This window comes from Sceloporus occidentalis, unplaced genomic scaffold, assembly GCF_023333645.1.
Source record: "Sceloporus occidentalis isolate IW3139 unplaced genomic scaffold, rSceOcc1.0.p SCAF_50, whole genome shotgun sequence".
NCBI classification, from domain to species: Eukaryota; Metazoa; Chordata; class Lepidosauria; order Squamata; family Phrynosomatidae; genus Sceloporus; species Sceloporus occidentalis.
The window spans coordinates 6,474,937-6,492,155 of record NW_028317030.1 but is presented as its reverse complement, the minus strand read 5'-3'; the positions used below and the strand labels follow the sequence as shown (position 1 = coordinate 6,492,155).

The window sequence follows — 17,219 nt, the reverse complement described above, 5'->3', positions numbered from 1 at the left end:
CTCCATCTCACCACACCCACACATTCATGCTCACACACACAATTACACATCCATGTACAGAACCCATTAGAACAAGGACACCTCAACCTTATAAAATATTTAGTAAAATAATGAATTCTTGTGCATTAGCCAAATGTTTGATTATTAAAGTTCAGAGGTGATGGCGAGTTTCTGCTCAACAACGGTGTAGAAGTCAAAAAGTTTGAGTAGATTGGGAACCCTGGGATGGGCACAGAAGACCATTCTGGCCCATGTGTGTAGATGGGAAGACTGAGTAGGTGGAACAAAGCCTTCCCCCTAAAGCAGTTCATCTCATTCAGCTTCTGTCTCTTTTTTTCCGTGATTATATAAGTGAGGAAATAATTATTTCTCAGAAGGGTTTGGGCATTCAACAGTTCTAGGAACAATGTTTCCCGTGCTACATTTAGTTCTAAAAGCGATACATTTAGAAGACTAAATGGAACAGCACCTTCAAGGTGTATTGTATGAATGAAATCTATGAACGTCCAGGTACTTTGAAGATCATGAGGTCCTCTGTCCTCCAAGCTTGGTGATGGACAAGTAACCAAAGCTTTCGTTGGTCTAGTGCTTGTGAATATCCTTCACTGTCCCTTTAAATAATCAGTCGCCACTCCAAGAGATAAGAGATAACCATTTAGTTCTGCTCCACTAATAAAAAAAAATAAGTATTTAAAGACTGTGAAAAGATATGAAAAGTTTGATGAATAATTTCATAACGCAATAAAAATTCAATTGCTGGAAAAAGTTTTGAAGTATTTCAAGTGACACTTACCAGGAAAAAAAAAAAGACGTCTCGGCCTGAGACATTGGAACAATTTTGTTCAAATTCACTAAAGCTGAAAAGAAAAAAAAACAATCTCCTGATTACGAGCCGTGAATGCCAAGTAGACCCACGGCTGATGGGGTGGGATTTTATTCACTTAACTGTGAGTTGAAGTAGAGCTGCTTTTAGGTGGAAAACATGTAATCTAACAGCATAAACTATTCATTATGGGGGGCTGATCTGGACGCCACCTTGCAGGACAAACTTTACACTTTGTAAACATCCGGCAATAAACACCAACACTCTTGTAGCCATGTTATTATCCGTAGTCACTTTAACTGTTAATGTCCTGCATTATTTAGGTGAATTTGAGAACAAACAGGACTTTAACATTCTTCACAATATTCTGGGATTCTGAGATACTTTGCAGAGTCCTCTGAGAATCCCGGGACGGGGAAAAAAAATGTCCTCCTTACATTGAAAGGTCAAAGTGAGACCTACAGGCTAAGCTGGGAGAAACATTTCCACGCGTTTCATAGATTTTAAGCTCTAAATTCTGCCGCTTTCATCCCTCTTGTATGAAAGACAAATCTTCATGAATATTTCATCTGTAGCCGGTGCTTACAAGTTATTGAGAATGTATTAAGAGGCCTGGCAGTAACGCAAAGACTTATCTGTCATCGCTACACTCTTGCAAACAGTCTTCTTTGAATTGATATAGTTTAATAAGGAAAGGTTCACATTTTTAGGTTTATCAAAAGCCACCGGCTGTAAATTTTGCTCAGGTTATTAGTCACTTTAATCCGTAGGTTTCTTATTAAAATTATTTTATATGCGCGATGCATCACGTTCTCCTTGGCAGGCGAAGGACATGTTTTTTCTTAATATATTTTTTTTTTCCGCCAAGGCGTAGCGTTACCTTTCCTTGTTCGTAAACCTTGCGTTCGGCATTTAAAGGAGATACAGGATTATGGACTAGGTCATATGGTTGGGAATACAGACAGACCCCGATTTATGCAGCTCCTACATATCTAGGTCCGGACTCACTCTCATACACTCACACTCTCTCATACACTCACACTCTTTCTCACACACTCTCTCATACACTCACGCTCTCTCTCACGCTCTGTTAATGTCTCTGGCTCCTCTTCTTCTCTTGCCTCTTCTTGTTCTTATGTCTTCTTTCCTCGTCCTTTTCTCCTCGCTATCAGCTCCTTCGATCCTCATATCCTCTCCTCCGATTGGAAGAATAAGGGAGGGGCTGTCCTTGTGGTGCGTGCTGTGGCTCCACCCATTTGCGGATGGTCTCCAAAAAATCAGGGGAAGCCTCTCCCCTTTTCCTCCAATCGGGGTAGAAGGTGTGTGCGAATGCTCCCCCCTTTTGCGGAAATACATGGATCACAGCGCTGATACTGGGAAGCAGAGGTCGAAGAAAAAAGACAGAAGAAAATGTAAAGGCAAGACAAGACGCAGAGCTGCGGAAAAGGACACAGATCTCAGAGGGGGTTAGGGTACAGTATTCTGGCTGGGGATGAGGGGAAGCAGCTTTAATCATCTATTTTCTTACGCCATCTGAGAAGCTCACCTAATTCCGATTGGAAGGCTGAAGGCTCAATGAATGGTGAGAAGAGACTGGGCAAAGGGCTGACGATGGACATATGGAATTAAGAAGATTTTATGTTTTCTTACTAAAGCAAAATCCAATGGGAGGCATACCGCTGTCAAACCCTTAGCGTTACCGGGTAAAAGATATTAACGTGACTATAGGGGAAGCAAAGACAGCACTGTCTTAAGATATTGACAAATATATTTTACTTTGCTGAGAGGGTAGTGGATAAGTGGAACAAACTTCCAGCAGAAGTGGTGGAAGCTAATGCAGTAAGGGCATTTAAACATGCATGGGACAGACATATCCTGAATCTAAGACGAGGCCAGCGACTGATTAAGGTTTGAGTCTTTACAGCGGGAGAAACGGGCGACTAGATGAGGCCGATTGTGTCTGATCTGTTGGCAGATTCTATATTTCTATTATAACCTTGTGAATAATTATTTATTTGGCTACGGAAGCTCCTTCTTCTGCTTAATGCTTGATAACAGTAGACAAAGTTTATATACATGGTCTTTATCCATAACAAGAAGATACAGGGTGAATATGAAACATCAGGTCAATGTCCTCCATAAAACCCAACGTTACCACCTCTAACCTTGGTACTAGGCCTGCTCGGGAACGTTAAAGGGCGGTTAAGGACTTGTATGAATCATTAAGGTAACTTATAAATTACGATATATGGGAGATATGGGATGTATACACACTGTATATATATATATATATATGTATATATATATATATAAAATTGTCCAATAAGCTTGGATTATGCATAATTAATCATTATATTTTCACCATTATTTTTATAGCTACAATTATCCAAAGACTAAAAAAATTTAAGAAAAAAAATGTTTGTACTGAAATATTTATGAAGAACGCAAAAATGATTTAATATGCAAAATGGTAAATAAATGAAATTCTATTACGACAATAATACATCTTCTCGGCTTCTGAAATAAATGACAACCTTTTCGCCGCCTTTGTTTGCAATTAAATCTCTGCTTAATCAGTTTAGATGACAGCGAAGATATTAATATTTCTGAAGCCAAGACGGAAAACTCTGCATTAATATAGAAATAAAACGCTTGCACATCTGGGGGAAACTAATTTTCTCTAAAGAAACAGAACTAGGGAGATGCATCATTTGAATACGGCAAATAAGGGACAACATGCATATTTTAACACGCAATATTCAAGCACAAGAGTGAAATGTAATTATATCCCCACTCAAAGCGTTCTTCCATTCACTCGGAAACGCCGTGAAAGAAATCGCTGAATGTCAATACGGAGCCTCAAACACAATGGGAAGATAGAGAAAAATCATCCCGCTTGTTGAGGAGGCGTCGGTGGATTTTAATAACAATTTCCTTTTGTTTGTATGCGTCCTACGAACGCGGAAGTTTCTGGAGAGATGGGGTGGCGTGCTGCAGCGAGTGGGCACATAACACATTGGCCAGTGGTCCTCTTGATGTGCCTCTTCTTGGTTAGGAGCATTAGTATCTGGACATGGTCAATAGATGGACAAGGGGTCTTCGTTGAAGTTTAATTTCCACCAGAAGTACCTCTGTGGTCCTGAAAGTTCATGAAATTTTACATCTTTTTTCTATGTTTCAGCTAAAGATTCAAATTTCTCTTGGGCAAATATTGGGACGGTTAGGGTTAACTTAGAAGCTTTGGTCTTTGGTCTCCATATTCTTATCTACTCACTACTGGGTCAGTATGCTTTATTCTGGATGCCCTTCTGGATCTACTGCCATATGAATGTATTTAATACCCAGCCTTGACCCCAAAACCTGTCCTTGGCCAAAGTTTGTCCCCATTTTAAGCCCTATAAAAATGATGGAATCACCAGGGGTAGAGGAAGACCTTGGCTTCAATCCCAACTTATTCATGATAGAATCTTCAATGGATTCCGTACCTTCCACACCCTATGGTATAAATGTAAGCTTGTGTGTGTGCGTATGGTGTAAGCTTGTGTGTGTGCGTATGGTGTAAGCTTGTGTGTGCGTATGGTGTAAGGTTGTGTGTGCGTATAGTGTAAGCGTGTGTGTGTGTGTATGGTGTAAGCGTGTGTGTGCGAATAGTGTAAGCGTGTGTGTGCGAATGGTGTAAGCTTGTGTGTGTGTGCGTATGGTGTAAGCTTGTGTGTGTGTGAGTATGGTGTAAGCTTGTGTGTGTGTATGGTGTAAGCGTGTATGTGCGAATAGTGTAAGCGTGTGTGTGCGAATGGTGTAAGCTTGTGTGTGTGTGCGTATGGTGTAAGCTTGTGTGTGTGCGAGCTTGTTGTGTTAGCATGAATATGTATGTACAATCACATAAGCTTTCAAGACTTAAGAGGTCTTCTTCATTGATTCCATCTGCAGAAGAAGCGTCTGAGGCCCTGAAAGCTTTATGTCATTTTGTATTTTTTTCTATGTTGCCCAAAAAAAGTTTTTAACTTCAACCGAAGACTCCTTAAAAATAGGCATGACTGCTCCTTTAACTAAAAACCTTCGAATATATATCTTTAGTATTCTCTTTGTTGGAGGCTTATACCCGTGTATAACAATGTAACGATGGTGCTCCGCATATCTTTTTGTTAGAAATAGCCAATGGTGGAATTACAGAACGCTCAGCACAACGATGTCATTAGACAAAGGGGGCGCAAATGACCACTTGCTTTTTGTTTTTTTTTGGGTTTTTTTGCCGCAATGACAGGTTTTTTATCCCCGAATTCTCCAAACCAGGTACGGAAAGTAGCTGCCGCCTCTCACACTTCAAAAGGCATTTTTGAACCGCTTGGCCTTTGTTCTCGCAGTTTGCATGACAATATGTATTCCGTACAGAACCCTGGGACCCGTTCTCGGCAAAAGAGAATCGGAAATGAATCCAGATTCTGAATAGCGGAAAGGCTCAGCGTGCGCTTCTCACGCTCCACCGCGGACACGGAATATCTGCAGCCTTCACAATTTCACATAAAGACAAAGTTCTAAAAAAATTAAAAAAAATAAAAAGCGCCAGCCGGGACACGGACAGAATACATTTCACGTTTTTCATAAAAAGTGGAGGAGCCGCAACGGTGAAAAAAAAATTCATTTCGATTTTATCATTTTAACATTAGTTTTACTTGGAAATCAAATTTTCGGTGTCCTGGTAGAGACAAAATAAACTTTCGAAATCAATTCTTGGGTTCGCAGCTGTCGAGAACATAGATGATAAGGTATTGCGCTGTGAATCGGGGAGTTATTCCAAGGAGGGGGTTCGGCCCCCATCCGGCCCCCATAGAGTCTGCCTGTTTCTCCTGCTGTAGAGACTCAAACCTTAATCAGTCGTTGGTCTCGTCTTAGAGCCATATGACTACCCCATGCATGTTTAAATCCCCTCGCTGTATTAACCTCTACCACTTCCGCTGGGAGGCTGTCCCACTTATCCACCACCATCTCAGTAAAAGTAAAACTTCCTTATAGTCCATCTCAGCCTCTGACTCTCTAGTTTTAGATGATGTCCTCTTGTTCTAACATTTCTTCTCCTTTAAAATAAACTTTTCTCCTGTACTTTCAGCGCCTTTGACCTTTATACATTTTCTGATAATGAATATTATTATCAGAAAAACTCCTAATTGATATATTTGAGATTTATTAGCAGATAGTCGGTGATTCTATTATTAAACCCGTCCCACGAAAAGCTTTTATTTGTGAAAACATAAGGAACAAATTAACCTCTGAGACATCATCTGGCAAAATAAGGACAGAACATTAAAACAGAGAGGGTTTCTGTTTCTGAATGCAGCGGAAATAAAAAGGAAGCTTTTCTTTCAGAAATAATGCTTTTTATGTAAAGGTTTATTCTTGACATTTACGTGTTTTGTTTTTTTTTACTCTGTCTGAGTGGCCTTGATGGATTTGGGTATAAAATGGTTTTGCAATCAGAATGTCAATTTATAAGTAAATATTGCGGCAGAACATTGAGATAAATGCAGCGTACAGCCCATAACTCTCCACATATTAAGTTATTATTATTTTATCCAAATTAACCAAGTAAAACACTTTTTAAAGGGACAGACATGCAGGGGTTTCTTTTGTTGTTTTATTTTTAGGGATTGGTGAACCAAATGAAGCTGGTTTACTTTGCCTATATTTTTACATATATATCTCGGGCGCTGAGCCCCCCCCAGCCACCTCCACCACAGCTTTCATCATTGGTGCAGAGCACTGGATTATGACATCATATCCCAGTGTCCCGTGACATAAAAGCCTTTTAAAGCAATGTATGGGGGCTGTGGCGGCTCGGCCCACTATCCACGGTGTAAACGTGCCGGACGGGGGAAATAAAAATCTCCCTTGTAACCGGCCCATTGAGCAACAAGGCACAGGATGGGGGCCTTCAAGCTGCCCATCAGTGGCACGAATCTTCAGGTCCATGAATATGGGGGGCAGCTACAGTAGCAGGGCTGCAGCTTCTAGCTCAGTTTTTTTTTAAATCCCCTTATATGGCATTGTTATTATTAACAGGATTTTAGAATAGCTGCCAACAGTACAGATATTGATCAGACAGTCCCAGCCAGCATTTCAATTACCAGGTATTCATAGTGGCCAAAATCAGAAACGACATTCGGAAGGCATTCTGTGCCCATAAAGTATTGTTTGTAGACCAGAGTGTGGCATTCTGTGTTCTTCTTGTATTAGTCAGGGGACGGTGTCACAGGCACAGGGCTAAAATACTGACTTTTTGTGTTTTCTGGAATAATAATAATTATTATTATTATAATGGTTATCTCACTTGTAAATGTTTCCTTTTAAAAGTTTGTTGCATCTTATTTTCAGGTGCATCTTACTGCTCCATCAAACTGTTTTGAAGAGGAAATATAACATTACATTATTACAAATTATTACAAATATTACATCATTACTATACAAATACAACATGAAATTGCTCTTAAAGGGAGAGTTTAGTGTCCCTGACGCCCTATAGGAGAATATATATTAACGCACTGTGAGTTACTCTAACCCTCTGTGAATACTTTAATATTTATTATTACAAAATGATAAAAAAAAATCTAAATAAATATCTTACCTAAGGTGGAAGCTGCAGCCCTGATGCTGCAACTTTCCTCCTTCATGCTCCAATGATTTTTGCTCGAAGCAGCCGAACACATCTCCTGCGTGGCATTTAGGTGAGGGGCAAATACATTTTGGTGGTTTGTGGGGATACCCCACACATTTAAAGGGACCTCACAGCTGTCATGTATGCATTAAAGTGCATATGATGGCTGGCGCGTCCCTTTAATTCACTCTTTTTCTGGGTATTATTGCTACATAAGATAACGAATGTATCTGATGTCCACAATGTCATTACTGAGAGATGGCTGGGTTAGGCTTATCATGTACATGTTTTCATGCATGCGCGCCTTTACATGACATGCGGGAGGGAGACGCTCTCATGAAATAGCCGTGATCGTGTCAAATATCACGGATGAAAAATTCCACGTAAGATCGGCAGGGGACGGTGCGTTAGCAAATTACTGTTATTCATTTTTAGCAAATTAAATTTTCACAGCCTACAGAAATTGAATTTGCCGGTAATTTATGGGCCGCGCCGGTCTGAATACCCACATTCCGCTTCTTCATTCGCGCATTTCTGTGCGGCAGGCGGCCGTATATCAGGCTAAACCAGTCGGTGTCTCTCAACAGATTTAAATGACACTGACAGCAATTTGCATTCATTTCAAAATTGGGATTATTGGATGGAAATGAAGATTCTAATCCAGATGTCTGTCTTTGTTAAAATGTGTATAAAAATTTAGTTGTGCTGCTGACGCTCCCATATCGCGGAGTTCCACATTGTCTCATAATAAGTTCGCCGTGTTAGAGGCAAATCATATCTGCCCAGTGTCCCTGGTTAGATGAACTAGTCCCTCTTTGGGATACAAATCCATCGGTCACTTTTTCCTCCCCTGATGCCCTTCATTCTTTTTTCATTCTTAATTCATTCTTTTTTCATTCTCTTTTCATTCTTTAGTCATTCTTTATTCATTCTTTTTTCATCCTTTATTCATTCTTTATTCTATCCATTTGCAGGGGTTTCAGTTCCTGGATATGTCCACAAATACAAAATGTTTCGGTGAGAGCCGGTTGGTAGTAATTTTAGAATCCCATGGAACACGCAAACCTTGGGTTTTGACAGGCGAAGGTCAAAACAGAATAAAAAGCTGCTTAGGAAAGACGTCATCGTTCTTAGAAATTTCATGCAAAGTTAGTTAAAGGACATGTGTGATAACATCTCCCACTTCTGCTGGGAGGCTGTTCCACTTACCCTCCGCCATCTTAGTAAAGTAAATCTTCCTTACATTCTACCTAAGCCTCTGACCCTCTAGTTTTAGACGTAAAATAGTGAAGTTGACCAATTTTTTTTTTTCTAGTTTCTACTTAGTTTCGACTTGACGGGCGAGCCAGATGGACTAGGTGGCGACTGTTCCCTCTAGATCGTAAGCTTGCTAGCCGAGCCTACTTTACCCAATATATCGGTTCATCTTAGTCCGCCAATTCAGACCCTTTGAACATATGGACTGTGAGAAGCGCTGCGGACATTGTTGGCGCTATAGAAATAAATAAAGAATAATAATAAAAAAATTGAGATCATGGTTGCCATGGTGTCAACCCCCTGGACAGCACCCCTCTCGCTAGAAAACTTTTTGCACAATTATATTATTTTTAAAAATAATTAGTTAAAAAACTAGTATCAGCATTTGCCCTATAAAATAAATAATACAATAAATAAATAATATTTTTTTTTGTAATATAAATAATGTTGGAATTTTTACCTATTTTATCCTAGGCAGCAGGATAAGTACATTTTAGGACAGTAGAATAACCTTGAACACTATCTCCTAATTATAACGGTATTAGGAAAATCATCCCGGTCCACAGTTTTGCAATTTTATGATTTAAATGTCTTAAGACGAGCGGGGTTTATAATTGTAACACCGGTAACCAGGGCCGTAAACCCTTTTTTTTTATTGGCCTTTTTATGAAACTAAATGACTAACGTTACGCCGCGTTTAAAAGGTATTTATGACTGTAAAAAGTTTGGTGATGGATAACCTTTTCATATTAAAGAGTCGCAAGATTCCGAATGAAAGATTTAATCACAAGAATTATATGTTCAGTTTCTCAACTTGTACCGCGTGTAAAAAAAAAAACTGGTATTAAAAGACCCAGATTTCAATTTATCAAGAAATAAATAAGGAAGATTTATTCTTTTTGATTAAATTTTATTATTTTTTTTTAACCACGGTGGAAAGTCTTAGCCTTACTGGTTATGACAATATATAAAAAATGGATTTAGAGAAGCAGGTTAGCAGGAAAAGTTATCTAAAAAAAACCAAAAAACTTTGGGTTTTTTTGTAACTTAAGGACTTAATATTATTTCTGTTATTTAACAGTAAATTGTAGTTTATTCTCAAAAATGTCAAATTCATCAAAATATAATAATATAAATATAATCCCGACATGGTTTTGTACTTTAATGTTGTGAGTGACTGAGTAGTACAATTGGGCTAAAAGTTTTAAAAAAATCACTTTTTTGTAAGGTTTTTGCCACCTCTGTTGAAGAGAACACTAATAATGATACGGAAATCTGAAGTTCCTTATAGAACTCTGTGAGCTCAATGCCTAGGTCATCTTGGCTGAACAGAGGGGTCCTTCACAACTGCGCAGAAGTAGTCTGTACAGGGCCACCATCAGAAATCTGCCTCTCCCATCTGCCCCCCCCCACATGTCTATTCTATTGTCCCACTGCTGCTTTGTCCATATGACACTCCAACATCATATGCTGACACCCACCCGCACATATGCTAACACCTCATACTAACACTCATGCTAACACCATACACTAATGTACACTTACACACTCTAACCCTATACAGTAACACCTTACCATATAGTAACACATATACACTCACACATACTAACACCACACTTTTATACACTCACACACTACTTACAACATACACTAACACACATATTTACAGTACATATATATGCTGTACATATTTAATTTTGTGGCCACTAGCCTTTAAGTGCCAAGGCCACCTAGTCATTCTCAGTCTGGCCCTGGATGGTAATATTCTTGTGTTATATTTTAGCTAATCTCATTTATTAAAGCATATCTTCCCCATCTATTGAACATAATAAACTATTCATTTCTTTTCACTGTAGTAATAAGGAAATGTAATAATCATTTAACTCGGGGTAGCAAAAATGTTCAGGATAGTTGAATAAAAGAGTTGAATATTTTACACATGAAAGCCAAATGTTGTCTTGTAGAAAGGGAGCAGAGCCCAGCCGAGCTGCCATGGTATTCTAAACACGCAACCTGAGATTTCTGCGCAGGTGAAACTCGGATGACCCCATAACACAGAAATAATGAGATGTTTGGGATGTTTATTTCAAAGTATAAATTAGTGAATTTATTTCCATAAGCCGAATGCGTGGCGTGTTTGGCGCCCAGCAGAACGGTTATCTGTGTATCCATTAAACATTTCTGTATCAACGGACTAATGGATTCCCTGCTATGAACGAGGCAGGGGGGCTGAGTGCCGTAGGACGAGGCTTTCATTTAACGGCGTACGTATAGAATTAATAGGATGCGGGGCACATATGACTCAAAATACAGGTCACCGGAACAGGTGTGTTCTGTCCAAGGAGAGGACTTGTGTCGGCCAAAGACTATTTAAATATGACTGTTGTAGCTTCGATTCTCCGGGCTAGGCTTAACTCCCCATTAAAAACCCCCCAATAATGACACCACACACCATAGAATATGGATAAGAAAAAGGCCACAGCCAATTTTATTTATTAGAGTCATTGTCACGCCAAAACCTGCAACAATAAACATCGGTGCGTTAACAACGACAATGACTCAAAACACCAACATGTAAATATATACAATAAACACCCAAGCTTGCTAAGTAATCCAGGTACCATAGCCAAATACCACTTAAGGAAGGGACATACCGAGATGCCCCCACCCTGACCTGAGGTTCCCAGCACTGACAGCCAAGAACCTCCCACCAGATGTTACCAACCATTCACTTACCACCACATTAACCCCCTGGATACCTGGCAAGCTGCCGCCCACAGACTGTGACAAAACGACCCAAACCAACAAACAAAAGAAAAAGGGAGGGAGGGTGGGACACGCAACCAGGTAAGCTAACCACAAGAATGGTTCCTAAACCCGGGAAAGCAGCCACTTATATAATCTTCCCCCCAACTCCACCCCCGAAATTCCCGCCAAAAAGCCTACCCCTCCTCCGCACAACAGTCAGGGCCCACTATAGCCCATGCTGGCCGCCCCGTGGGCATCAAGAGAACAGAAGTCAACGTAGACCATAAACTATATGAAGTTAAATTGATAAAAATACACGGAGCACTAAGGACTATGTTGTGGTTGATATCCCTGCTTGAATGCAGGTGATTCAATCTTTAAATGATGACAAGTCGTGGCCGGTATTAGAGTCACTACGTAGAATCTTCACAATGGGCCATTAAAGGGTTAATGTTTAAAGAGTCTCAGGATCAGCTCATTTTGAAAGTTCCCAGGCATGCCTATGGTATCCACCAGGGCCGGACTGGCAATGGCGAGGGGGCCCTGGCGCTTTAAGGCCAGCGCCCACTTCATGGCATAAGCACACCAGGCTCCAGCTACCCAGAGGCCTTGCTTTTCGGGATGCCGGTTGGCCCCGCAGCAGCACCCTATCTGCCTCTGGAGACGGTCGGACCGGGCCTGTTATCTACATAAGTTGGGTTTCTTATAAAAATAAATATTTTATTTTAATATTTTAACCAAATTATGTACTTTTTTAGTTGACTGAACTATGAAAAAATGTAGGGTTTGTAAAAATGGCCGATGCCCGATTCCTGGAATAAGTTTGTGATAAAAATAAATCTTTTCCGCTGCCAAAGTTTTAAACAAAAATAGATGGCGGCTGATTATAATGATTAGATTTTTGATCTTAAAGGGAGCCGAGATGTTGTCGCAGTTGGAGAGTTTGACAGATCCAAGTGTCTGAGTATCGTTCTTGTTAGATCTCTGCTGGAGGTCAGGAACGCCATTAATTGTCTTTGTTTAAAACTAACTACTAAGAACAAAGCCACAATGCCCTGGGTTGGGTTACGTGGCAGATCGGTGAACTCAGGCCGGATATTTGAACCGCTGGATAGGCCCGAGGCGGCTTGGAGTCCGACTGTGTGCGTCATTAGAGGTGTCAGTCAATGCTAAAGCCCGGTAAGAAAGGGAAACTGTATCGGAGATACAATTCTAATAGAATCCAACAAATGTAACTCCTATTCCCTAATCCCTCAATCCAGACTGCATCAGAATCCTCACGCCAGCCTAAACAGGAAGTTGTCACCCACTTCCTGTTCTCTCTCCCTGCATTGTGCATGAGTCATCTCCTGCCCGGCAGCACTGTGGGGTAGATCGCAGTTGCTTTTCCCGTAATATTTCGGGCTTTAGTTGGGACCGAAGGCAGGGATGGTCAGAGCCAGAGGTGACTCGTCGACTACTTTCCAAGATGGCTACATGGGAGCTGAGATAAAGGAAGGCCTGTGGTGCAATAGCCTAGACCACCCGGCAAAACCGGGAACTCCAGGTGAAAGGCCCCACTGCGTCACGCCCCACAGCTCCGCCCACTTCCTCCGCAAACTGGGGCAGTTTTCCTGCAAGTGAGGTTAGCCCCTGATGCAACGACAGTGGGACCACGCACAATGTGCGTCGGACCACCAACTCACATTCCGAAAAGGGATGGCTCTGGGTAGCTGGTGGCAATGGGGCATCTCGGTGGGACAACACATGAATATCAGGGATGCTCTGCAAAAAAACAGGGCAGTTGAGAGTTATGCTTTTTTGTGCGCAACCAAAGCACTTTTGCCTCAAGATAGGGTATAGGATTACACTCGGCCAAGATCCGTCCAGCACAATGCGACGCAAGCCGGGTGAACAGGCTAAAGAGCCATCAAATTCAAAGCGTTAGAGCCATGCAGCTCTGCAGAGTATTTCATAAAGAAATACTCTGCAAAGCATGGTGAGGTTGGGGGGGTGGGGTAATATCACTGGTCCTTTCAGGCTATCAGTGGTTCCAATAATCTGCGGGGAAAGTTAGAAAGGTCCAAAATATACCCAGAAACAGACTGGTCTTGTTAACCCTTCCCGGTACAAAGCAATGCAAAACTGTGCATGTGTCACTGAATGAGTTAAACTGTAACTGTGAAATATAAACAGGAAATTAGTTTATCCCCCCCCCACGTGCATTAATCCACCATATGAGTTCCCACGTATGATATAGTTATGTTAACAGGCTGCACATAAATGATAATCAATTTTCTGACAAAACGCATCGATTTCTCGCCTGAACACATCGTTCAGAGTTAAGAATAATTCCAGCGTTTAATGTCTGTGATTTCTCTGTGTCTGTATTAGTGACATCATGTTCTCTCATTTGTCATCATAAAGGCACAGGCTCCATGTCCACAAATTCCTCATCTTCCCCCTATGATGTTATTTGCTGCAATTATTATTTTTTTTTTCTTTCTATAGCGTAGAAAGCGAAGGAATGAGTGGGAATGATATTTGGTTCTCTTTGGACATATCGTATCTTTATCCCGGAATTTACAAAATGGGCCCCTGTGGCTCTTTTCATATTAACCCTTTAATAATGGTGGCAGCCAAATGGTTCTAATAGAGTCCTTAGGAATGATGTTATGTACTGCAGTTATTATTTATTGTTTTCTATAGCAACGTCATCGTATATGAAAGCGAATGAAGGAGTGGAAATTATATTAGTTTTTTTGGACATATCGTATCTTTATCTAGGAATTTCTTAAGTGGGCCCCTGTGACTCCTTCCATATTAACCCTTTAATAATGGTGGCAGCCAAATGGTTCTAATAGAGTCCATAGGAAAACCGCAACAGTTTCCATGTATGATCATCTCGCTTGCTGTCCTGTGTCCTGCAGCCATCAGTGTCACAATGTAGCAAAACCTTGCATCTTACAATTCCGACTGTCTGATATCACGCAGTCCTTTTATTTAATAGATAAGCGACAATTGACACGATCTCGAGGTGCATTCATCACCCAGACCAGGTAATCATTGAATTTCAGGCTGTACTATTTGTTCTGTAGCGTTCTAATCCACTGAACAGTCGGCTTCCATTACGGACCCTCGGTGTATAGAGGCTCCTCTCTCTCACAAGGCAGCGAGGATTGTAAATCAATGTTGAGCGAATGATGTCTTTTTTACAAGCTTCATTCTCTGTCAAGTGAATTCCGGCTGCTCCTCTGCAATGCTGAATGAGAACTTGCAGGTCTATGGATCAGACCGTCTGGCTTTGTGATATTGTCATGTATTCATTTATATAGCGCCGTCATATTCCACAGCACTGTACAATGGGTCACGCTTCTATACTGATACATCATGGTACACGAGGCAATTAGGTAAAATTATTACATTTTTTGTTTAACAAGCACATTTTGTAAAAGGTTCTGTTTCACATCATATAATCTGTTGTTTTAAAAGGTCAAAGAAACACAGAATTTGCAGGCAGATCGGCCCCATTCGGCCCCCATCTAGTTGCCCGTTTATCCTGCTGTAAAGACTCAAACCTTAATCAGTCGTTGGTCTCGTCTTAGATTCAGAAGCCGTATGTCTATCCCATGCATGTTTAATACCCTCACTGTATTACCCTCTACCACATCTGCTGGGACGCTGTTCTGTTTACTACTCCCCTCTCAGTAAAGTTAAACTTCCCTACATTACATTCTTACATTTAAAACCATTTTTGTTTACAGGAGAATCTATCAAGACCATAGAAAGCAAGACGTTTCATAAAAAGTCAAGTCTGCCTCCTGATCTGTTGCATTTTTTAGTGGAATTTATTTTAAAATATGGTATAATCATTCGGACAGGAATACCTTTAATAGCAATACCTGCACCCTTTCATTATATTTCATAGAAAATCATTTGTTTTAATATAAACCCTAGTTTTCTAATATGTTTACAACTCCCAAGTATCCCTCTCTGGGCGCCAAATCCCTATGCCCCTTCTCCACCATGTGCCCCTCTTTCCTCCCCTGATACCCCTCTTTTCTAGGAGGTCAGAATGTTTGCTGGGTATGAGGGTATCACAGGGTTCTACAGCCCTAAAAGCCCCGATAATGTGTATAGAAACACCAGGACATGGCTTTTATAAATTATCATACAAATAAAATACCATATTCTCCATACAAGTGCCCAAGTTACATAAAAATCTAGCAATTTTTTTTTTTTTTTTTTAATGGAGCCCGAGGTGCGTGCTCCTTTGGTGCCGCATTCTGTGCACAAGGCAGCAGAAGCCAGACTACGATACAAATTCCAAACCCCCCCCATGGGAGGGTCGGATCTTGAGTCTCACCCCGAAGAGTGAGACTCCTTGCTGGCTTTTTTGAAGAGAGGAAGGGGCCAGAAGGCTCCCAATCCTCCTCCAGCAAAGTCCAGACTTCACTGCCTCTTAAAAAGAAAAACAGTGTTCAAAAAACGTGGTGACAAAAACGTGTGCCATAGAATAGTGAGGGCCAAGCCGTGAATTTTCAAAAGCCGTAAATTCAAAGGGGTAAATTCATGGGCACTCGTAAAAACGACGTGAATTGGATAAATTAAAGAAAAATAATTTTAGGACAGGCCATTTCTGGCCTGCCGGATTCAAAAATAAAATCTTAACCCCAAGACCAGTAGGTACCTGGGGAAAAGGTAGTGCTGGTAGGCCGCCAGTGAGAACGTGCGCTCACTGTGTGCAGTGGCGTGCAATACCACACACGGTGACTCCAGCATTTCTGCCGGGGCAATTCCACCTCAGGCTCCATTTGCTTTCCCGAACCCTAAGGCCAGAGGACCACTGTGATTCCCCCCCCACCACAAGGGGAACTACACTTGATCTTAGCCAAAAGGCCGAGAAGCGATTAATATCTATCAATACGTCACAAAACTACATAAAAAGTCTTTGCGATGCCTCTAACGGCATCCATCTTGGGCGATTTGAAATGCGGGAGGTTGGTTAGCTTCACACTCAGAGTTACTAAATGGGTTCAATATTACCTCGGAAGTCTCCAAGTGGAGAACTGCTTCCCGGGGTCTCTGGGTCACTCTGCTCTTTCCCTGGGACCAGGACTTGTGCTTAGCCACGCCCACTCCCTACCCAATACCGTCCCGCTACCACACAATCCCATGCTACTTTGCTCCAGCCCCACCCCTTTTGACAGCTAACCCAACCCATGTCTGCATTGACCCCTGCCCTCTCGTTAAGCCACTCCCCACGCAATGATCACATTACTATTCACGGCCACTCCTGCACTGTACGTATTTAATATCCCATCATTCATTAATGACAAGTCTCTCCTTCATTTTGGTTTTAACTCCAGTATCAAGTCAATCAAAATATATTCTCTGTGTTTTAATTAAAGACACTTAGCAGCTGCTCAATAATCTCGTATAATTACTTCCTGGTGGCCTCAGGTGGCGCCAAGAATACAAACAGCTCCTAGGAAACCTCCCAAGAGGAACAAACAACATCACACATATATATACATACAGTACCGTTCAAAGGTTTGGGGTCACTCAGCTGCTTTCATGAAACATAATTACAAAAAGGTTGCCATTGGAACACAGGAGTGATGGGAGTGATAAAGGGCCATTGGGACACAGGAGTGATGGGAGTGATAAAGGGCCATTGGAACACAGGAGTGATGGGAGTGATAAAGGGCCATTGGGACACAGGAGTGATGGGAATGATAAAGGGCCATTGGAACACAGGAG

General features: G+C 41.2%; 1 protein-coding gene across 1 annotated transcript in view; it reads right to left on the bottom strand.

The window, feature by feature from the left end:
* The window catches only part of LOC149288790 (VPS10 domain-containing receptor SorCS3-like), a 204,871-nt gene that overhangs the window by 162,269 nt on the left and 25,383 nt on the right, over positions 1-17,219 (bottom strand). The window lies entirely within an intron of this gene.